Raw genomic sequence first — 16008 nt, 5'->3', positions numbered from 1 at the left:
CTGGCTTACTTCACTCTGTATAATAGGCTCCAGTTTCATCCACCTCATTAGAACTGATTCAAATGTATTCTTTTTAATGGCTGAGTAATACTCCATTGTGTATATGTACCACAGCTTTCTTATCCATTCATCTGCTGATGGACATCTAGGTTGCTTCCATGTCCTGGCTATTGTAAACAGTGCTGCGATGAACATTGGGGTACACGTGTCTCTTTCCCTTCTGGTTTCCTCAGTGTGTATGCCCAGCAGTGGGATTGCTGGGTCATATGGCAGTTCTATTTCCAGTTTTTAAAGGAATCTCCACACTGTTCTCCATAGTGGCTGCACTAGTTTGCATTCCCACCAATCAAAGGCATCATTCTTGTTGGTGTTTTTTTCTGATTCTAAAAACATACCTGCATGCTGTGTGCTGAGTTCACTTCAGTTGTGTCTGGCTCTTTGCAACCCTATGGACGGTAGCCCACTAGGCTCTTCTATCTATGGGATTCTCCAGGCAAGAATATTGGAATGGGTTGCCATACCCTCCTCCAGGGGGGGTCTTCCCAACCTAGAGATCAAGCCTACATCTCTCATGTCTTTGCATTGGCAGGTGGGTTCTTTACCACTAGCGCTACCTGGTACCTGTTCATGTTTAAAAGAAAATTCAAATGTCACTGAAAGCATAGACAAAAAGTTAAACCCATACATCCAGCGATAACCTCTTCTGGCCTTTGAGTGGTTGCCTTCCCTGTTCTTTGTCTGCATATTTGCTCTTAGAGCTAGATGAGGACACAATTTTATCAGATCAAACGTGCTATTCTGTAACTCGCTTTTTAAATTCAACTTATATCATATGCTCATTTCCTTATCAATAAACATGAATCTCCCTTAAAAAATTTTAATGACTTTATAGAATTTCATTCTATGGATTACTGAAAGTAACCAGTCTCTTGGTGATGGACATTTAGGCTGTTTCTGATTTTTCAGCATGTTAGGCTCATCATCTTTTACCCAAGATCTTTGTTCCCTGTTGCTTTCAAAATTTAGATTTTTTCAGAGTTCAGGAAAGTTTGTGGTGACTAGGTCATATATGGCATATGCCTCTAGTGGAGTTTGGGCAACACCTTGGGATGAAACATTGTGACATTTCTGAAGTGACATATAACCGATGACTTCTAGTGGCATACAGATGATGTGTAACCACAAATGGCTTCCACGAAGATTCTGCCTCTAAATGAATTTTGGAAAATTAAAAAAAATTCCTTTGGATTCTTTAGAGATTTGGGGGTTGTGGACCTATGGATAAGGGGCTGTGGTCCTTTGTAAAAATGCTGCAAGGATTCTTCCTGCATGTGTATCTTTGCCCACATGTTCCAATTTCTTTTTAGGATAAGTTCCTGGAAGTGGCAGGGAGGATTATAAAGATCCGTCATCTGCCTGCTCCTGCCCTCTGTGGTTGCCAAGGGATTTATGACTTTGATAGACATGAAAGAGACGAATCCAGCAGTAGGATGGTGGGGGGGGGGTGGCGCTTTTCATTCTTTTACAGACTTATAACCCCATAGCCTAATTTCTTGAAAGCCTGGATGAATTTCTTTCTGCTCCATAAAGGAAATAAGGTGATGCTGATTTTTCTGGTAGGTAGACACGTCGGCTATCATGGATAATTCCAAGATGTTAGATGAACCAATATGGGCAAATGGAGTGGCTGTATGCTTGGTCATAAACTTCCATCCTATATAATAATGAAGAGTAAAAGGATGAAATGTCAGTTTACACTGAATAAAGACGACAGAGTGACTCTTATTAAATTGCACTAATCTCACAAGTGGAGATAAAAAGAAAAAAAGTTTTGCCATATTGAATATCTAGCTTTTGAAAGTAATTAGGAATATTAAAGCACTGACAATGATTGAGATAGAAACATTATTCATAACTTTTATTTCCGCACTGGGCAATGGTCCAGTATATTTCATTTATGAGGTTTCAGCTGTAAGGAGAAGGACGTGAGCCAATTCCTAAATTAAATATGCCCTGTTAACTTTTATAAATGATACCCAAGAATCAACTTGGAAATTTCAGCCTTCATTGTATTATTTAATTATTGTATTTCTTGGGTCCTGCTTCTCTGCCTCCCTTCCCAAGGTGCTTTGCAGTTTGGATTCTGGGTTATAGAGTGGCATTTTGGTTTTGGTTTCAGGCCACCGCAGAAGGGAAGATGGCGGGGGTAGACATGGAGAGAAGCCCCACCCGCCCCCCGCTTTCTCTGTAGTCTCCCATATTTTTAGATTCTACTGAACTGGTTTTATCCATGTGCATAGAGTGCAGGAGAGTAAAAACTCATTGCACAGTCTCTCACTATTTGTGGAAACTGACTCCCCCCACCCCGCCCACCCTCCAGGCCTGATGCTCAGCATGAGACAGGACTGCAGAGCAGGCCTGAGTAATGAAGGCAGCGGGAACCAAGCTGGGCCACTACCAAGAGCAGCCTCTGCCAAGTCAAATGTGTTCTTATCTTGAATGGTGTGGGGGACCCCTGGCTGACTTGGCTTTCAACTATCCTTGCAGATGAAAATATAACATTTACCAACTGAGAAATACACTCATACTCCTCAACTAGCCAGGGACTCTCTAGGTCAGTCCTTTTCAAACCACGATATCTGTGTGCTAGGGATTAGTGTGTAGGAAAATATACATAACATAAAGTTTACCATTTTAACCATTTTAAAGTGTGCAGTTCTGTAGCATTAAGGACATTCATGTTACTGTGCAACCATCGTTATCATCCATCTCCAGTGCTTTTTCATCTTCCCCAACTGAAAATCTCTACCCATTAAACACTAACTTCCTATTCCCCACACCCCCTAGGTACAATCAATCACCATTCTATTTTCTCTCAAAATTTGCTGACTCTAGGTACCACGTATAAAAAGGATTATATAACATCTGTCCTTTTGTGACTGGCTTATTTCACTTTGCATAATGTCTAAAAGTTGCGTCCATATTGTGACATGCATTAGAGCTTCCTTGCTTTTTAAGGCTGAATAATATTCCATTGTATGTATATACTATCTTTTGTTTGCCCCTTCACCCATCAGCGGACACTTGGGTTGCTTATACCTTTTGGCTATTGTGAACCACGCCGCTATGGATGTACAAATATCTCTTCACATTCCTGCTTTCACTTCTTTTGCATAGGTAGCCAGAAGTGGTTTGCTGGAGCATGTAGTAATTCTATGTTTAATTTTTTGAGGAATCACCATACTATTTTCCACAGGGTCTATACCATTTTACATTCCCATTAGCCAAGTACAAGGTTCTAATTTCTATATAGCCTTGTCAATATTTATTAGTTTCTATTTTTATTTTTTATTGGTTTGGCCAGAAAGTTCATGTAGGTTTTTCTATAGCATCTTATGGAAAAACCCAAATGAACTTTTTAGCCAACCCAATATAATGGTCATCCTAATGGGTGTAAAGTAGTATCTCATTGTGGTTTTGGTTTGCTTTTCCTTAATCATTAGTGATGCTGAGTCTCCTTTCGTATACTTTAGTGCCCATTTATATATCATCTTTGGAGAAATGTTCATTTTTTTCCAACTGGGTTGCCTTGTTGGTACTAAATTGTAGGTGTTCTTTATATATCCTGGATGTTAATGCATTATATGTGATTTTAAAATATTTTCTCCCATACCATGGCTTGCCTTTTTACTCTGTTGTACCCTTTGATGCACAAAACTTTTAAATTTTGATGAACTCCAATTTATATTTTTTGTTGCCAGTACCTTTGATGTCATATCCAAGAAAGTATTGTCAAATCCAGTGTCATGAAGCTTTCCTCCTATGTTTTTGTCTAAAAATCTTATAATAGTTTTAGCTCATGCAAGTAGGTCTTTGATCCATTTTGAGTTAATTTTTGCTTATAGTATAAAGTAGTCCAACTTCAGTTTTTCTGCACGTAGATATCAAGTTTTCCCAGCATCATTTGTTGGAGTGACTTTGGTAGTGCTAGTTATAAAGAACCTGCCTGCCCATGCAGGAAACATAAGAGACTCAGGTTTGATCCCTGGGTCAGGAAGATCCCCTGGAGAGGGGCATGGCAACCTACTCCAGTATCCTTGCCTGGAGAATCCTATGGACAGAGGAGCCTGGCGGGCTACAGTCCATAGTATTGCAAAGAGTCGGACATGACGGAAGCACCTTAGCATGCACGCTTGAAGCTACAGAGTTAAAATTTTTACCATGTAATGGCACATTAGTTACCTGAGCAGTGATTACTCTGAGCCTGTTTTCCCATCTATAAAATGGGAAGGTCAGCATGTATATTTCAGGCCTAAAAATCCTAGGATGCCATGTTTCTGGAAAGTGAAAATCCAGCATCATCTCGCCTGATCAAGGGCCCTCATGCCCTTCCCGCTGCTGACCTCTAGAAGTTGTCTGCTCTTCCCAACACCCCTCTCCGCCATGCATAGCCCTCCTGGGATTCCAGGACCTGGAAAGGACTGAGGGTAGGGGGTAGTGGGCAGCCCTGAATGGGGACAGTGACTCATACCCTTGCCTCCCCCAGGTGGGGGCACCTGGGGAACCTTGGCTGCCTCCTCTGGGAGGGGTGCAGAGGGACGTCCTGCCAACCCGGAGGCTGCCGCTCACTCAGTGTTTTTCTCCCTACACGAAGCCTGCTGTCAAGGTTAAAGCAACTTCAGATGAATCACCAAAAAAGCAATTACACTCGCTGTTCCCGCGTGCTGCTCTGCCCAGCCCGCGGCCCCTGGCAGAACCGCCTGGGCCGCCTTCTGCCGGCATCTGGTGTGCCCGTGGGCCTCCCCAGGCCGGTGGGCTCCGTGTCAGCGCACGCTGGGGCGCAGTCACCGTGACGGGGACAGAAGGGAGCTGCGGACGTGATAGCAAATGCTTTTTCAAGGTCTGTGCATGAGAGGGGCTGCTCTTCACCACAGAATTCTAATTTTAAACAAAAAGGTATTCAGTAGCCGGGCTAGTGCTCCGCTGGCTCTGTGTTCTCTGTCCCTTGAGTTCCATTTAATACGCATGTATTGAGTACTACTCAGAGGCCCACACCGCGGGGTCTGGGGCTGGAGGGGGTATTAGGAATGAGGAGGGCATGGCCCCCATCCTTGAGGAGCTGTGAACAGAAGCCAGACCCACCCGTACTGAGAGGAGGGAGGAGGAAGAGTCGGGAGAGAGAAAGTTCTGGCTTCGATGGGAGATGAGGGGACTGAAGAGTTCAGGAAAGCCATATTGAGAGGAAGGAAGGAACCAGGTGTGTGCTGTGTCCCATTTTGAAGGAAGAAACTGAGGCACAGAGAGGTTAAATGATACCCCAAGGCCCCACAGCTGGTGAGCATCCGATCTGGGTCTGTCAGACTTTCCCCAGGCCACTGGGGATGGGCGTTGGGGCTGGGAAGGTGAGAAAGAAAGTGAAAGTGAAGTCGCTCAGTCATGTCCGACTCTTTGCCATCCCATGGTCTGTAGTCTACCAGGCTTCTCTGTCCATGGGATTTTCCAGGCAGGAGTACTGGAGTGGGTTGCCATTTCCTTCTCTAGGGAATCTTCCTGACCCAGGGATTGACCCCAGGTCTCCTGCTTTGCAGGCAGACGCTTTACCCTCTGAGCCACCAGGGAATACTACAAGGTGAGGAAAGTGAATGCCAACTCAGTTGTGAGGAGTCTGTGATAGAGGCTGAAAGAGACTTGAGCAGGGTTAAGAGGGACTTTCCTGGCAGTTCAGTGGCTAAGACTCTGAGCTCCCACGACAGGGGGCCTGGATTCTATCCCTGGTCAGGGAACTGGATCCCACAAGGTGCAATAATGAGTTTGCATGGCTCAACTAAGGATCCTGTGTACCTCAACTAAGACCCAGTGCAGATAGATAAGTAAATACATTTAAGAGAGATCAACCCAGTCCCACCCCGAGTCCTGGGGGTGCCGTGGGCTGCAGGGGAAGGGCAGCAGGAAGACAGACCTGCTGGCCTCTCCATCTCTCTGTCCTCGAATGTCACCTCCCCTCCCCCTGCCTTCCTCTTTTTGAGACACCCTGGCCATGGCTCTGCTCTGGAAGCCAGTGAAGAGGATGACTTCCTCCCCTCCAGAGCTCGTTTCTTCCAAAAGTGCCTGCCAGGAAGAATGGGAAATGATGGGGAGCAGATGCTGGGGGTGCTCTGCTCTCACGGGGGTCCAGACAAGTTTGGGGTGAGGATGGGGCTGGGCAGGGGGCAGCCTGTGGAGACCCTCAACCCCAGGACTGAGGACAGCTGGTCCCCCCACCCTCCGTCCACCCTTGGACCGGGTTGCTCTCTTGTGACAACACCCACAAGGAAAGGAGGGGAGACCTGCTGAGACAGCCCCCTTCCCGGGTCCAAGGGAGGCAAGTCATGGGGCAGAGGGGGCGTGGGACCACTGCTCCTCCTGCTCGTTGGGAGAAGGCGGCATCTCAGGGCTTTGGCCCTTCTCCCTCTGACTATCAGACCAGGAGACATGCAGGACCAGTCAGTGCCCTCTGAGCAGGGCCAGGGGTCAGCAAAGCCTCGGCGCATGTGGCCTATAGGGATGTCAGGTTTTGTTCCTGAAGCAGCTGGAAACTGGGTGGCCTAGGGTCTGTGTGTGAGCTGCCTGTTCAAGGGGCTGTCACAGCCAGGGGGAGGGAGGCACATTCTGCCCACCCCAGCTCTGGCCATCTGGCTTCCTGAGAACGAAATAAATAAATAAGTGACATGCAGTGAGTCTCAAGGACTAGGAGAGGAAGGAGGGTGGGAAAACCCATCCCGAATGTGACAAAAGCAGAACAGAGGGACCACAGCCAAGCTGGCATCGTTGATTGGGACTGGCAGGCAGTGCCACAGCCCCTCCAGAACGCAGCTCAGGCATGGAAAGGATGCTGTGCCCCCCTACATACATGCACACGCACACGCACACACACGCACATAGTCTGTACTTCCAGGGTGGGTGCGGGGGCTGGGTCTCCATGGGAAACACAGTTCCTGGGGGAAGGGAATCACGAACTGCTCCCACCCGTGCCCACCAGCCCAGAGGACTGGCCTGGAAGCCTGACAGGGAAGAGAGGAGTGCATTCCCTCTGGAGTCAGGGGCCGGCTGATGCAGCTCCCACTCTCTGAGACCTGCCCCCGCCCCCGAGGACTTTGAGTTCCGGCCCAGTCGCCCAGGCCTGCTGTGCACCAAGCACCATGCCGGACGTGGACGTGATGACCTCATTTTATCTCCCCCTGCCCCGTGAGCTGGGGATTATGACTCCTGTGTTGCAATGGAGGAAGCAGAGGTCCAGAGAGGTTTAGCCATGCTCTAAGGTCACTCAGGACTTCCCTGTTGGCTCAGTGGTAAAGAATCCACCTGCCAATGCAGAAGACTGGGGTTTGATCCTTGGTTCAGGAAGATCCCCTGGAGAAGGAAATGGCAACCCACTCCAGTATTCTTGCCTGGGAAATCCCATGGACAGAGGAGCCTGGCGAGCTACAGTCCACGGGGTCGAAAACAGTTGGACATGACTGAGCGACTGAGCAACAACAGCAAGGTCAGGAGGTCACACACCTCTTGAGTGTGTGCGGAACTGCGGAGTAGGTGGCCTTTGAGACTGACTGGAAGAGAGGTCTGGGCTGGCCTCATACTTAGATTCTCGGCTAACTCCTATCCAGCACTGACTACACACTGTCCTGTTCATTATCGTTTGTTATTACTATTTCTATCTTTCAGCTGAGGAAACTGAGGTGTGTAGAGGTGAAGTAGCTGGCCCCGGGGCACAGACAGAGTCAGTGGCAGAGCGGGGATTCGAACCCAGGCCGTCAGTCTCTGGCAACCACATTCGTAGCTCTGGTTAACCCTTCTTTCCAGGGTCCTCTGCCTTCCCTCTCCAACCCCTCCCACGCTAGGAGGTGGGGAGATAGCTACAATGCAAACCGGGGTCCAGTCACTTCCATGCTCCCTTCTGCCTGCCTGGAAGTGCCCAGTTCCTTGCCCAGGCCTTCAAGGCCCCTTTGGGTCTGATGCCTGCCAGGCTTTCAGCCTTAATTCCTTCCCATGACCCCCACCACCACCCCCTCCTCTCTTCTAGCTTCCCTTTATCCACTGACCCACTGCGCTTCTGCCTTTGAAGCCCAGTTCAGGCCCTGACCCCCACAGACCTTGACTGTGTGTACATAACCAGTGCGGCCCGCGACACCCCGGACACTCGTTGTTTGATTGTGTGCTTGCTCTCCTTCCAGCCCCCAGGCCCGGAGACCTTCCCGTGGCAGGGCCCAGCTCTTCCTTGTCACCGTGACCCCAGGGCCTGCACGCTGCAGGCACCATGCACACTCAGCCCGGGGCTGATTGGGGTCCAGAGGATTTGCTGTCCCTTTTTATCATGTTTTCATTCTTCCAGATGATGCTCTAGTGGTGGTATTGGGACCAGGGAGGAGTGTGGGGTTCTGGGATGGATGTTCAGGAGTATTTAGTTCCACGTCCCTTGATCTTCCAAAGCTTCTCACGTATCCACGTTGTCCAAGGATTGAGATGGGAGGCCAGGAGTCAGACTGGTCCATTAAAGGAAGAGAGGTCACAACCAGCTGAAAAGTGGGAAAGATGCCAAGAAGGCAGTGGAACCAGAGCTCAAAGAAGGATGAGATTTGAAGTTTTGATAGTCTGGTATGGAAAGAGAGGCCATTCCAGGCACAGACCCACAGACGCAAGAGTACCAAATGGCGAGCAGGTCCGTGTGGCTAAAGCAGAGAGTGCCTGGTGTGGAGAGTGGGAGCACCAGAGGCTGAGCCAGGAGCTGTGGTGCTCTCACACAGCAGTCCAGGGAGCTTGGGCCTGAGTGCACGGACATGGGCTCCTTGGCTCCCTTTGCATCGACTGAGTCTGCATTGTGGACTGGGAGCAACTTTTAAACTCCTTCTTCTCCTAACTAACCTGGACTCAAGGTCTGGTAAGGGAACAGAGGGCATGCTGGGGGCTCTGATCTGCCCCTCCAGTCCTGGCTAGTCCCTCCAGGCCAGCTGGGCCACACTCTCCTTCCCCTGTCCCTGACTTCTGGCAACTGAAGCAAGCTATCTAGGCATGGTATGGGAAGCAGATTGGAGGGCTTGGGGGAGGGGAGACTGCCGTGATTCAGAGTTAGAGAATGGATCTGGGCAGGGGCTGACCCACAGAGGCCAGGTTGGATGTGTTGATACCCGTCTGCCTCTCCAGCCAGAGCAGGGGAGGCAGATGTGATGGACAGGAGAAACATCTAGAACAGCCTAACTGGCTCCCAGGACCTCTGACTTCCAGCTGACCTCTCAGGGACAGCTTGGCTCCCCACCTCCAGGCCTCAGACACCAGTGGGGCCCCAAGGCAGGTGGTAATCACCCAAAAGAGCTGCAGCAGCAAAGGCCGTGGCAGAGCTGAGGAATCCGTCACCGTCTAATAAGGAAAGTCCATTCTGGCAGCCTGGGTAATAGGCCTCAAATTGAATAATTAATAAAGTTATAAAAATATGTCTACTATATGGCCAGAATAATTCAGCCCAATTAGAAGCAATTATTTCTTGCAGTTAATGCCACTCGTTTTTCCTTGTGAACAGCTCTCTTAGCAACAGGATAGGATTCGTAGCTTTGGCTGCCTACTTGATGGGTTCTGTTGAGACCGAATCCTCCGCTTGGGCGTCTTTCAGATGAGAAGCCCAAGAATGTTCATCTTTCCATCCATCCATTTATGCATCTCTCTGTGAAAGTGTTAGTCGTTCAGTCATGTCTGTCTCTTTGCGACCCCATGAACTATAGAGGTTCCTCTGCCCATGGAATTCTCTGGGCAAGAATACTGGAGTGGATTGCCATTTCCTTCTCCAGGGGATCTTCCCGACCCAGGGATTGAACCTTGGTCTCTTGCATTGCAGGCGGATTCTTTACCCTCTGAACCACCAGGGACGCCCAACCACCTCTGTGACTCTCTGAAGCCCAAGCATCTCTCTGACCATGTTTCAGTTTGTCCATTCTTCTATCCATTGTTCCATCTGTCTATTCGTCTATTCATCCCTTCACTCAGTCCTCCATCCATCTGTCTATCTACACATGCATCCATTTATTCATTCATCCATCTACCCATTCATTTAGCAGATACTTCTTGAGCCCCTTCCATGTGCCAGACAGACACTGTTCTAGGCCCTGGGCATGTAGAGATGAGTAAGACCTTGCCTCTGCCTCAAGGAACTCTCAACCCAGGCAGGTGAACCTTTGAATGATGTAAGTTGTTTCTCTTCAGAGGTCCTGCTAAATGATTTTTGTCCTTCACCTCTTATGTATCTCAGGAATATATATATATATTCCTGAGATACATACATTCTCTCTCTCTCTCTCTCTCTCTATATATATATATATATATAGATATAGATATAGATATAGATATATATTTCATTTCAAAACACATTATAAAACACTTCATTTCAAAACACATTTCTTGCTATATATAGAGATTTGGAGTTACAAGTGGCTTGAGTTAGTTAATAGGTTCTTTCCCAAGATGGTTCAGCTTATTCCCCTATGTTTGAGAGTGTAAGGATCTTGTGGCTTCAAAATATGAATACCCGCTGCTCTGGGTCCCAACCTTTTATCAGGTGGAGGTCAGGGGGTACGGGCTCCAGCTCTGCCCCGGCCCCTGCATTCACTGACCTGGATGTGACATTTACTTTTTATGGGTCCATCTGTAAAATATGAAGAATCACTGTGCTATTGTGAGCTCACAGGGATGACAGGAGTCAAGATGCTTAGGGGCACCCATTGGAGACCCAGGTTTGCTTCCTGGAACATTGGCCATAAGTTGAATTCTGAGATAAATCAACTTATATGTTATAGCCATCTTGCTGGAAATCCTTCCACAAAGCCAGTGCTCTTTCTGCAGTGAAGATGCCTTCTTCCTGATTCTCTGCTGAGACACTGAGAATTTTCTCTCTTTTGTTGGCTGCACTGGATCTTTGTTGCAGAGTGCAGGTTCTTGGTTGTGGCACGTGGTCTTCTCTTATCGTGGAGCATGGGTTCTAGAGCATGTGGGTTCGGTATTTGTGGCACACAGGCCTCTCTAGCTGCAGGGTACAGGCTTAGTTGCCCTGTGACATGTGGGATCTTAGTTCTCCAACCAGGGATCAAACCCACATCCTCTGCACTGGAAGGCAGATTCTCAACCATTGGACCACCAGGGAAGTCCCAAGAGACCTTTCTTTTCCCGCACCATGACTCAATTCTTTAAGTCTCCATAGAGCCCTTGTTGTAAGCCCATCATTGTGCTAGACGAATCTGATAGAAGTATCTACTCAGTTATATTATAATCATCAAACATTTATTAGGTGCCTGCTTTATTCAGGGCTCTGGAGATACAGAAAGGCCCAAGCTTCCACCCTGTCCTAGCGTTGGCCTCTCTGATTTGGGTTCCCTTTTACCTTGTTGTGAATCAGGATATCAGAACTGACAAAGTGAGAAGGAAAGGTGTAGCCTGGGAGAAGGCATTCACAACATATGTAATCCACAAAGGATTAGTATCCAGAATATTTTTTGAATTCTACAAATCAGTCAGATCAACCATTCAAACACTGGCAAAGAAACATGCATTTCATAGGAAAAAGATATTTGATGGGCAGTAAGCGTATAAAAAGATGTTCACCTCACTGATAATCAAGGAAATACAAACTGAAACTAAGAGATGCCGCCTTGTCACACCCAACTAATTGGGGAAAATCTATTTCTGATAATACCAAGTGTTAGTAAGGATACAGGCAAATATAGACACTTATACGCTACTGGTGTGTATGTGAACTGGCAGTACCATTTCAGAGAGAAATTTGATAATTTTAGACAAAACTGAAAATTATACAGGGACTTCCCAGGTGGCTCAGTGGTAAAAAATGTGCCTGCAATGCAGGAGATGCAGCTTCAATCCCTGGGTCAGGAAGATCCCTGGAGAAGGAAATGGGAACCCACTCCAGTGTTCTTGCTGGGAAATACAACAGAGAAGCCTGCTGGGCTACAGTCCCTGGAGTCACAAAGAGTCGGACACAACTTAGTGACTCAACAATGACAATGAAAGTAATACTAACCCCATCAGAACATGTTTCTCAAATATTTTTTCTATCACAATCTATATTAGGAAACACATTTCATATTGTGCCCTAGAACATAGATACCCACACACTGATATTTTAAAATCTCTTCTATTTAATTTATTTAAATGGTAGTCATAACCCTTTACATTGATTTCATGACTGTCTTCTGGGTTACTCCCTGAAGTTTGAAAAACTGTGCTCCCGAGAACCTCTCTAACATGTGGATCCCCGCATCATTTTTTGTAAAGGTAAAAAGCCGCAAATAACCTCCAGGTCCCTCAGGAAGGAAATGAATAAATTCTAATATATTCATACAATGGGATCTCCACAGCAGTTAAAAGGAATGAAATAGCCCTATACCTGTCTACTCAGATGAATCTCAAATACATAATATTGAGTGAAAAAGGCAAGTTGCAGAGGGCTACATGCATACCATATGACATCATTTATATAAAGTTTTAAAACATGCAAAATAATGAATATGTTATTTATGGGTACATTCAGATGTAGTAAAAGCATTAAAACAGACATGGTGATGATAAACACCGAAGTCAGACTATACTCAGGGAGGGAGGAGGAAGGGATTCGGGAGTGATACACGAGGCATTTCAGCTGTGTAATGTTTTATTCTGAAATAAAAATATCTGTAGATAAATAGGGGAAATTAAGATTTGTTTGATGAATACACTGGTTTAATTTTCTCTGCATTTTGAAATATGCTTGAAATACTCCCCATGCAAAACAAAAAAGACTTCTCCACCTGTCCAGTACCCAAGCTTATATGAAGAAAAAAATGTGTTTGTGTTAAACTGACTTGCTCATTTCTTTCAATTTGGCTTACCAGATGTTTATGGAACACCTTCTATGGGTCTGACAATGCCAGGTGTGAGGTGTGTGGAATAAGCAAGAAAGTGGGGAAGATATTACAAGCAACAGTTTGGAGCTCAGCAAGGACACAGACTGCTCTCCCATTCTGGCCATAAAGAACAGATTAAGGGACTTCCCTAGTGGTCCAATTGTTACGACTCCGTGCTTCCAGTGCAAGGAGCGCAGGTTTGATCCCTGGTGAGGAACTAAGATCACCATATGCTATTGGCCAGAAAAAGAAAATCATCTTTAGAGAAAACAAGAGCAAGTTAACACACATGTCACAAAATAGGGCCCAAAGATTATAGCCTGTGTCCTCCTGGGAAATCATGGAGGTCTTCCTGGAGGAGATAAAGACTGAAATGGGCCTTTAAGGATAGAGAGGGATTGACTGACAAGACACTCAGGAAAGGAACCTCGAGTTCCAGGAAGCTGTGGGTCTGCGTGAGAAAGACAGGTGACACAGCAGCTCCAGCCTTTGAACTGGGGTGCTACAACTTGCGTGGGGACATGCACTCCTGACGGCAGGAAATAGACACATGGAGCGGGGTGGTGAATCTAATTCATCACAAATGCCGAGGACGGCTAGAGTCCTGGAGGCCGCAGGAGATGAGAGACAGTTTGCCTGCTGCAGAAAGGCGCTGCCTCTCAGGGCCAGCCCACTGCATCACCCATCCTCCCATGAGGGCCCTTGCAGGGAAGAGGGGGGTAGAAACTCTGCTGAAATTCCAGACCCTTAAATTTATTTGACCAGCTCTCAATAAATTGCTCATGCCAGAGGCCTCACCATCCATCTCTAGGTGGACTACACAGGATGTATCTGTCTCTGATGGCTCGGGGACATGTCCACATGTCTTGCCAGGAAGCAAGCCCCTAAATCCTCCTCTGACTTGCCCCCCCCCCCGACCTTGAGGTTGGTGCCAACTTTGTGTCATCTATCAGCCCTGGCTGGTTTCCTATTAAGGTTCTGCTGTTCCCTTGGAAGAGTCGCCACCTTAAATCAAAGAGTGCGTGGGACAGGGGAGCTGGAGCCAGTGGGGCGAGGGCAGGTCAGGAAGATGAGGTCCTGGTCCTACTGCTGGGGCAAGCGGGAAACTTTTCCCAGACCCTGGCTCTGCAGCATGCCTCGGACATGTTGTCTAGGACATGCTAAGGACAAGTTGCCTAAGCCCTGCATGACTTGAAAAGACTGCCCCGGGAGCAGCTCAGAGGTGAAACAGCTTCCTACAGTTCTCATGAGAGCCAGCAGGGAGATGGCTTAGGGAAAGCGGACCTACAGTACTGATGCCATTCACCCTTCATTCACTCACTCACTCATACATTTCACTGTCATAATATATTTGTATTGGATGCCTGATACTGTGTGCCTATTCTAGGTGCTGGGGAGACGGCAGTAATCACAGAGCTTACTTTCTAGAGAGGGAGATAATGAATAAGCACAGCAATAAATATGGTAATTCCAGATGTTGGTATGAAGGAAATACAACAGAGCAATGAGTTAGAGTGAGGGAGGCAGAGTGGTCAGGGAGGCCTCCCTGAGAAGGGGACCTTTGAGCCAAAGTCCTAAACGATAAGAAAAAGCAAAGCCCAGAAAGTTTACACGTGGGTAAGCCTTGACACATGGCCTCTTTCTGACTCAGAAGAGCAGAATTTGCTTTATGGGTGGAGAAAGAAAGAATGAGTCGTGTCTGACTCTTTGCAACCCCGTGGACTGTAGCCTGCCGGGCTCCTATGTTCATGAGATTTCCCAGGCAAGAATACTGGAGTGGGTTGCTATTTCTTTCTCCCAGGGATCTTCCCAAACCAGGAATTGTACCTGGGTCTCCTACACTGCAGGCAGATGCTTTACCATCTGAGCCACCAGGGAAATCCTTATGGGTGGAGGGCAATTGCTAAGCCAGGCTCTGTTGATTTATAGATGGATAGCAAATCCCTGCCCATACAGATGCCTTCACCTGTATTCTAGTAGGCATGATGGCCCAAGCACCCAAGGAACTCCAGGGCAGGGTGCTTGGGACCACAGCACTGGGCTGAAATCTTGAAGAAGGTGCAGGTCCCTTCCAGCTGGGAAGAGCAGGGAAGGGCTTCCAGAGGCCAGAGCGCATGCAAGGCATCATCTGGCAGGACTCAGGCGCGAGAATGGTGCTAGGCCTTGATTGTACTCATTGATTCCCTTGGGTGCTGGTTCCTGGGTGGGTGCATGTGTCCTCCTAATTACCCAAGAAACCAAGTTGATTCTTGGAGCATCAGGCATGCAGATGACACATATTACCTCATCAGCAAAAGAATTACGGGCAGGGAGGAATTTGGAGTTGGAACCAGCTTTCTTTGAATAACTGGCAGCAGGATGAGCAGCGTGGATTGTTTTTTGCCTTGCTGTTGCTGCACCAAAGGAAATCACCGAGGTTTCCCCTCGTTTCTGCCGTGCGTGTCTCTCGGCTCCAGGTCACAGCCCTGACTAGGAAGCAGGAGCCCTGGATGGTCCAGATCGCAGGAGATGACGGGTCTCTGATGTAGCTTTGGGGCTTCTCTGGGGAGAGCATAACCCACCGAGGCCGGTCTGCTGTTGAAATGAGCAACTCTCTTTTATGAGTCAATATCATTTGCTTAGCAAATAAAGATTAGCAGGACAGACTTCTCTGTTTTTGCTTTCAGCTCTAAATGTCTCATGTACACCTGTGGCGGATTCATGTCAATGTATGGCAAAACCAGTACAATATTGTAAAGTAATTAGCCTCCAAAAAATAAATAAATAAAAATAAATAAATGTCTCCCAATGTGGTCACAATCAGAGGGTCAGGAGGACAACCAAGAAATGCATTGACTTGCCATGCAGCTTGGAAGCTGATGGGCTGATACTTCAAAGGCCAGGGTTGTACTTGCTGTGGGAACTCCTGGAGTGCAGACTCTAGGCTAGACCCTGGGGAGCAGGTGGAAAGAGGTAGCCCTTGTCCTTAAGGAATATAGAGTCTAGGAGACAGGCAGGTGAATCAGCGTGTGACAGTGTTACGGGTGCTTTCTTATGCTGGCATGCAGGGCAGGGGATGGATAATGAGGGGGGGGCAATTCCATAAGGTGAACCT

General features: G+C 47.4%; 1 protein-coding gene across 20 annotated transcripts in view; it reads left to right on the top strand.

Moving 5' to 3' along the window:
• MEGF11 (multiple EGF like domains 11) overlaps positions 1-16008 on the top strand; it is a 389965-nt gene that overhangs the window by 188037 nt on the left and 185920 nt on the right. The window contains exon 3 of one of the 20 annotated variants that reach the window (XR_008698851.1): positions 15371-15393. The exons of 9 other annotated variants lie outside the window; for them this stretch is intronic. The gene's annotated coding sequence lies outside the window, so the exon portion shown is untranslated. Of the gene's footprint in view, positions 1-1367; positions 2160-2179; positions 2208-2380; positions 2417-4546; positions 4593-7701; positions 7721-8059; positions 8104-8210; positions 8256-8466; positions 8515-9862; positions 9962-12902; positions 12950-15370; positions 15394-16008 lie in introns of those variants that run through there. 10 more of the 20 variants (XR_008698836.1, XR_008698834.1, XR_008698840.1 and 7 more) reach the window with 10 other exon arrangements.

This window comes from Bubalus kerabau, chromosome 10 (assembly GCF_029407905.1).
Source record: "Bubalus kerabau isolate K-KA32 ecotype Philippines breed swamp buffalo chromosome 10, PCC_UOA_SB_1v2, whole genome shotgun sequence".
In the NCBI taxonomy this organism is placed as follows: domain Eukaryota; kingdom Metazoa; phylum Chordata; class Mammalia; order Artiodactyla; family Bovidae; genus Bubalus; species Bubalus kerabau.
This window is presented reverse-complemented; position numbering and strand designations above follow the sequence as displayed.